This window comes from Phacochoerus africanus, chromosome 9 (genome assembly GCF_016906955.1).
Source record: "Phacochoerus africanus isolate WHEZ1 chromosome 9, ROS_Pafr_v1, whole genome shotgun sequence".
In the NCBI taxonomy this organism is placed as follows: Eukaryota; Metazoa; Chordata; class Mammalia; order Artiodactyla; family Suidae; genus Phacochoerus; species Phacochoerus africanus.
This window is the reverse complement of record NC_062552.1, coordinates 13,163,968-13,172,099: the sequence shown is the minus strand read 5'-3', so window position 1 is coordinate 13,172,099 and position 8,132 is coordinate 13,163,968.

Below are 8,132 nucleotides of genomic sequence, written 5' to 3'. Positions count from 1 at the left end.
ATGCCTAAAAAAATGCCTAGTCTCTTTTCCACCATCCTATGTGTGGTTGAATTGGCTTCTTGCCATGTGTTCTCATAAGACTTTCAGGATCAAGCGATTCATGGCCAAGAAGTAAAAGTGTCCCCTCCCCCAATGGATTCCAGTGAAAACTGGTAATAAAATCAGGTACAGGAGTTCCTGTCGTGGCTCAGCAGAAATGAATCTGACTAGTATCCATGAGGTTGCAGGTTCAATCCCTGGCCTTGCTCAGTGGGTTAAGGATCCGGCATTGCCGTGAGCTGTGGTGTAGGTTGCAGACGTGGCTCAGATCCAGTGTTGCTGTGGCTGTGGTACAGGCCGGCAGCTGCAGCTCCCATTAGACCCCTAGCCTAGGAACCTTTATATGCTGTGGATGTGGCCTTAAAAAGACAAAAAAAAAAAAAAAAAATCAGGTACAACTTGAAGACATTGGAGACGAACAGAGCTGGGTCTATAAGGAGCGCTGGACACATGAGGTGGCACATGTATTTATGCTGTGTTGGTCACTTGCATCTTACTATATCACACTGAAAATATCACAGTCACATTTGGATATATCAGGAAACGGGTCCTCTGTGTGTTGGTGTTTCTGCATAGTGCTTTGCCTCAGTAATAAGTATGCAAAGGCCTCTCGTCAGAAAATAAATAAATAAATAAGTAAATAAATAAAGCAATGCCTAGTACAATTAAACAGTTAATAAATATCTGTCAGATGAACAATTAAGAAAAATAACGAAAATAACCTAACCTTTATTGAGTGCTTACTCCTTGCCTTTCTCAACGCTTGACATTATTGTACTTGATGAGGCACCACCACCCCCCCTTACAAAGAAAGAAATAAAAACCCATAGAGGGTATATAACTTGCCTAGGGTCACTCAGCAGGCACGTGGTGGAGCCCAGTCTCAGCCTCAGATAAGTCTGCCTCCAAGTCTGAGCTCCTGGCCATCATACACTAATGACCTTGTCCTGCCATGATTTTGGCAAACTCCCTAGGGAGCAATCTATTAATGTGCGCTTAAATTAGAACCCAAAAGTAAGAAAGGATTAATAATTAAATGTTACCATAAAGAAGAACTAGACAGATCTAGAAGATTATGAGCTCTAAATGGAATGAAAAATAGATTTGGGAATGCTGTTGACTTTCAGTCTTCCATATTGGATCTAGAACCAGAAGATAACATTTTTATACTTGTGAGTATATCAGTGATCTGATATAAAGGCTAAGGCCTCAGACTAACTCAGTACCCTTGACTAGTCTTCAATAAGCAAACCTTTCTTTCTTTCTTCCTTTCTTTCTTTCTTTCTCTTTCTTTCTTTTCTTTCTTTCTTTCTCTTTCTTTCTTTCTTTCTTTCTTTCTTTCTTTCTTTCTTTCTTTCTTTCTTTCTTTCTCTTTCTTTCTTTCTTGCTCTTTCTTGCTTTCTTCTTTCTTCTTCTTTCTTTCTTAGCGTCTCTGTTATTTCTTTCTTTCTTTCTTTTTCTTTTTCTCTTCCTTCCTTTCTTTCTTTCCTTCCTTCCTTCCTTCTTCTCCTTCTTTCTTTCCTCCCTCCCTCCCTTTCTTTCTTTCTTTTCTTTTCTTTCGCTCTATTGGGGTATAATTGACACATTAGTCAAGTGTGCTTCTGACCAGACTTTGACCTGAAAAAATTAGGCTGGCAGAAAGGACTGTTGTGTGTTGAAGGCACCTTCTAAAATTGCTTCTGATCTCAGCTCTCTGGTGGTGTCACTGGAAAGTTCAGAGAGTGCTGTGTCACTCTGAGCATATTCAGTTTCCCTGGAACGAGGACATCATTGGCTCTGGCTTCTACAAACAGCAACATTTCTTATTAATAGGGTTCTTTCTCCAAGGGGCCATGGATTATTGATGGATCTCACTGTTAGGCAAGGCCCCTGCTGCCTTAGACAAATATGACACAGCTTTGCAGCCTCACTTTCGCAGGCACAGATGGCCCCTCCAGCAGCCCATGTGCATCTTTGCCCAAGGAATGTTATGGGGACTGTCATTCAAGCTGCATCTCAGAGGAAGAGCACCTTTTCCCTGGCAGAATGAAGAGAGAAAGGGGAGGGAGGGACACTGGCTATTGTTGTCATCACCCTAGACAGACAGCATTACTGGGTGCCTCTCAGTTGACCAGGAAGCTCGCTCTGGACCCAAAGTCTTTTTTTTTTCCAATTTCAATAGGCTTAACCTGCTACTTTAATTTTTTTGTTGATGCACAGATCCATAATCTTTTGTTGTTGTTCTTCTTCTTAAGGCTTAATTTTTTATTTTATTTTATTTTATTTTTTGCTTTCTAGGGAGGGCCACACCTGCAGCATATAGAAGTACCAAGGCTAGAAGTCAAATCAGAGCTGTAGCTGCAGGCCTATGCCACAGCCACAGCAATGCAGGATCCAAGCCGCATCTGTGACCTACACCTCAGCTCACAGCAACACTGGATCCTTAACACACTGAGCAAGGCCAGGGATTGAATCTGCATCCTCATGGATGCTAGTCAGATTCATTTCTGCTGAGCCACGAGGGGTATCTTAACTGTAACCTATCTGCACCAAAATACCTTCTCTGCAAGCACTTTTCCAGGTTTTTCTTCTCTTAAGTAAACACTTTTTTTTTTTTTTTTTTATCCTTTTAGGGCTGTACTCACAGCATAAGGAGGTTCCCAGGCTAGGGGCTGAATCCGAGCTGCAGCCATAGCAAAGCGGGATCCAAGCCATGTCTGCAACTTATACCACAGCTCACGGCAATGCTGGATCCTTAATCCACTGAGCAAGGCCAGGGATCGAGCCTGCAACCTCGTGGTTCCCAGTTGGATACGTTTCCACTGTGCCATGATGTGAACTCCAAGTAAACACATTTTAATACATGTAAAAATGCACTGAAACATGCAAAGTGCTAGAAGATCTATTGTAAAATAACGTAGTTACCAAAGAGATGATTCTAATTATTTTTCCTATATTCTTTTCAATACATGCTTTAAGAGCTGCTCTATTAGGAGCAAGGTAGAACAGACCTGAATTAATATCATAGTGTCACTATAATTGGAAGAAAGCAACTCCTGAAGTTACCCAGCCAAACTCTTTATTGATAAGGAAACAGAAGACAAAGAAGTAAAGGGACTTGCCCAAGCACACAATGTTGATTAGTGGTGGGACAAGGATTGAACTAACAGCTCTTGACCTCCTGGACCAATGTCCTTCTAATTGTATAGTCTGCTGGCTTCCTCTGGACGTAGATTCCTGCCCTTTAATGTCATGATTAACTCTGTGCTCCATAGGTCTGGCTACTTTTCCTCTGGTGCACATCCCAACTCTAGGAATTTGGACTCACATCCTAATTTGTTATTTTGTTATTAAAACTAGTCAGTTTTAATTTCTATTTTGTTATTAAAACTTGTCAGTAATGGAGTTCCCTGGTGGGTCAGTGGGTTAAGGATCTGGTGCGGGTTTGAGCCTCATACGTTGGAAGTAACCAGTAACCTCTCATACAGCTATATCCCAGCATTCTACCACTCATAACTCAGCACACCGATTCCTACATTTCAAAAGGAGCAAATACAGCCACAGAAAGGGGAAGAAAACTTATTTTTTACAAATTAGATTTAGGCTGAAAAACGTATTAAAGGTAAATGAATTTATATTGAAAAAAATCTTTATTAATATGGCAGTTTTAAAGATGGTGCCGAACACTTTTTATTCCTCCCATCAAGGGGTGGGGTCCAAGTCCCCTACCACTGAGTCTAGGTTGTCTGCAGTGACTCACTTGGAATCCTTAGACTGTTGCACAAGCAATGTCACATAACTTCTCAGGATGGGCCAGGAGAGGTCATGGAGCTTCCACCTTGTTCACTGGAGTTCTGAGCTGTTGTGTAGGAAGTCAGACAGTCCTGAGGCCCCCATGCTGGAGCTGCCATCTTGGAAGTGACCCTCCAAGGCCCAGCTGTTTGGGCCAATATGCCCTCCAACCCCCTTGGCCATTCTAATCATGCTTGCTGATTCTAGAGCAGACACGTTCTAGCAGAGAAGGGCTATTCCCTCTATGTCCTGTCTGCATTTCTGACCCACAGAAGAGCCAATACAAACAAATGGCTGTTTTTGATTTTACACATCCAGGTTTTGGGGTGGCCTGTTATACCGCAACAGACACTGAAACAGTACAACAGTTCAAGGCTTCTCTTTGTTCAAATGTGTAATTCTTCACAGTACACATTATTTTTTATTTTCTTCACAGTACACATTATTTTTTATTTTCCCACCCTCAGAGAATATTTTGCGTCATTCTTTGATGCATGTTCCTATGGTCTTTTTACAGCTTTTATGCTTGGATTCATGGCTGTGCTAACTGACATCTCCTCTGCGTCTGAAGAATCTATCAACATGTACTAGGTATATCTAATTTGACATAACCAAAATCATGAAAATGATTAAAATGTTATGGTTACCTTTGCCAATAATTCCTCTGGAATAATGATAAGAAAGATAACTGATCTATAAAACAGTGAAATTTTCACTTTCAAAAAAGCCAGCTCCCACCATTTTAGTTACTCCTACTTTATTCTATCGGAGATTTTTAAAAAGTCATTGATTTGAAGATCTCGTAAAATGAATAACATCAAGGGAATATTAGCTGCCATATATTGGCTCTTACACAGAAGCAAAATCCCAGAAAGATGTAGTATGTTTAGTGTGTCTTCTACATAGGAAATGCCCAACAATGCTCAATAAAGATAAGATTTTATGGGACTTAATAAAACTTAAAAGTTTCTGCACAGCAAAGGAAACCCTAAACAAAATGAAAAGACAACCCACAGAATGGGAGAAAATCTTTGCAAGTGAATCGACTAACAAGGGATTCATCTCCAAAATTTATAAACACCTGCAGCTCAATACCAAAAAAAACAAACAACCCCATCCAAAAATGGGCAGAAGATCTAAACAGACAATTCTCCAAAGAAGACATATGGATGGACAAAAAAACACATGAAAAGATGTTCAACATCACTCATCATTAGAGAAATACAAATCAAAACCACGATGAGGTACCACCTTACACCAGCCAGAACGGCCATCATCCAAAAGTCTACAAACAGTAAGTGGTGGAGAGGGTGTGGAGAAAAAGGAACCCTAGTACACTGCTGGTGAGATCGTAAATTGGTGCAACCACTGTGGAAAACAGTATGGAGATGCCTCAGAAAACTAAAAATAGAACTACCATTTGATCCAGCAATCCCACTCCTGGGCATCTATCCAGAGAAAACCATGGCTCGAAAAGACACATATACTCTGATGTTCATTGCAGCACTATTTGCAATAGCCAAGACAGGGAAACAACCTAAATGCCCATCTTCAGAGGAGTGGATCAAGAAGATGTGGTACATAGACACAATGGAATATTACTCAGCCATTAAAAGGAATGAAATACTGGCATTTTTAGCAACATGGATGGACCTAGAAACTATCATGCTAAGTGAAGTCAGTCAGACAATGAGACACCAACATCAAATGCTATCTTTGACATGTGGAATCTGAAAAAAGAACACAATGAGCTTCTTTGCAGAGCAAATATTGACTAACAGACTTTGAAAAACTTATGGTTTCCAAAGGAAACAGTTCGGTGGGGGGGGGGGATGTGCCAGGGGTGTGGGATGGAAATCCTATAAAACTGGATTGTGATGATCATTGTACAACTATAAATGTAATAAATTCATTGAGTAATAGAAAAATAAAAAAATAAAAAAGATTAGATTTTAGTGTTGCAGAAAAGGAAAATGGAGCATGGTTAAGACAAAAAAGAATAAGAATGGCTTCAGAAATGAAAAACAGTTATAACTTTAGTTTTCAAATTGTCATTTGTAGAATCCACTGACTGTATCACTTGTCTGTCCCAAGGCTATGAAGTACTGAGCTGATAATGTTTGGAATCACAGGATCTCACCTATGACACCAATTCATTGTTTAAATTTATAGAGCTTCTATCCTTCTAACAGAAAGTATTTCTATCAGGATCCAAACTGTAATCTAATTCGCAATAGCTAGAAAGAGTTTGTACTTTGTAACGTGGAGTTGTGTGCATGCTATTGTGTGTGTGTGTGTGTGTGTGTGTATGTGTGTGTTTTCAAATTTTCTTTCTGGCAGATTATAATCAATGTGACTGCCATGCTTCAGGGTAATTCTTTAAGACAATTTTACTTTTTCTATGGAGTTACCAGATTTTCTTCACATGATGGATTCTGAGCGATTAAAAGAAACAATATAATTTTAGTTTAAGGGGATTTTTAAAAAAATTATGTAATAAGAGCTTGAAGATCTCTGAAAAACAGAGGGGAAACTGCTAGGCACAGCGAGAGGCTTCTGGCTTGGCAGTTGTCACTCATTTATTCCCACTCAAGAAATGCTCCAAAAGTACAGATGACCTGGGTAATTCCCTGGTTCTCTTTGGGGTTGGTGCATATTGCTCTCTTCTGTATTAACCTCAGATATGTGATCATTGATCACAAAAGCTTAGGATCAACTCCACGTATGGGTAGTAAGCAAGGGAAACCACATTGGTTTTCCACATGAAGTGAAATTTGTCACCAAATTTCTGTAAACAGTAGTTTTGCCAGTTAATATGTTATCCAACTGAGAGGGTGTTACATAAGCTCAGTGAGGCTGCTGTGGCAGAGAATCTGCATTTCTAAGGGGAAAAATCTCTTGTTTGGGGCAATTAGGTGCCCTGTGGTTCTCTCTGGCATTTCTTTGTGCAAGCCGCTTAGGTGTCCCATCCTTTCAGATATGCGCGGGTTGATTCACGGAGCACAGGTTGTAGGAAGGCTGAGAGGAATTTTTTTCTTGGTAGATTTCAGAGCTCATTTTGCAAACCCATTTTTATAATGGTTCTGTTCCCTCCCTACATCAGCATGCTGAAATGTCTCACTCTGCGTGGACCGAGAAACAACGAATGTGCCAAAAGTGGCAACTGGGGAAGATTAAAAAAAAAAATATATATATATATATATATATATATATATATATATATACAGATAAAGGAAGCAAGGGCTGAAAGGTAAGAAAGACAGCTGGGAGATTTAAGGGATGTGGCTTTTAAGCAGCTGAAAGAGACAGCAGTCCAGAGAGAGAATGTTTGCAAGATAAGAGGCTTTGCGCCCTCTGAATACGCCAAAGATGATAAGAAATGCAGCTGTTATGAAAGTGTGAGTTATCAAGATTCCCCATCTGCCCAGGACATAAAGCCATAAAACATGGGTGCTTTAAGGGACAAGCACAATGACTTCTTTTACTCCTTAGTCCTACCCCTCAAACTCTCTGCTAGTGAGGACCCCGTGCCTATCTCCCAACTCAGCCATTCCCAGGCTGCTGTGGCTCCTGGTTCTGGTAGTGTTTCTTCTTCAAGGTTCCCTTCCCTCCTTCATCTTTTCTTCATTGACATTGAGACCCTCAGGCTATTTATTCGTGGCAGATGACTTGAACCATATACCTTTAACAACTCTAGTCTACGTTTAAATCCCATGGTGGTGTTATTAAAATTGGCACTGTTTCTTCAACGTTTATAATTATTTGACATTCTTTGACATCTACGCTTCTTCAGTTTTATAGTCTTTTGTAATAATAAATTACAGTATGATACTTTTCCCAAAAAAAGCACAAGCAGATGGATGGAGGTCAAGATGACTAAATAGTCATAATCCCTGAGTACGATGACTAAACAAATATTGACCACAGAAATTAAATTAAGAAAATGAGCCTAGAGGCATTTGTCTGAGCTATTTTTATATATTTTAAGGGTTTTAATCATGCAGACAGCTTGCCTCCGGGTCGTTAGATTTGGTTTTGAAGGGTCTATAGAACTGAAGTCATGTTTATTAAACTTGTCGTAGAATTTCTAAGATTATTCCCAGTGACACAGAAAGAGACTGCTAAAATAATCTACTGGCAGTTAGTCTTCGGCATCATCCTAACCTGGATTTTTTTTTTTTTTGTCTTTTTGTCTTTTTTTTTGTTGTTGTTGCTATTTCTTGGGCCGCTCCCGCGGCATATGGAGGTTCCCAGGCTAGGGGTCCAATCGGAGCTGGAGCCACCGGCCTACGCCAGAGCCACAGCAACGCGGGATCCGAGCC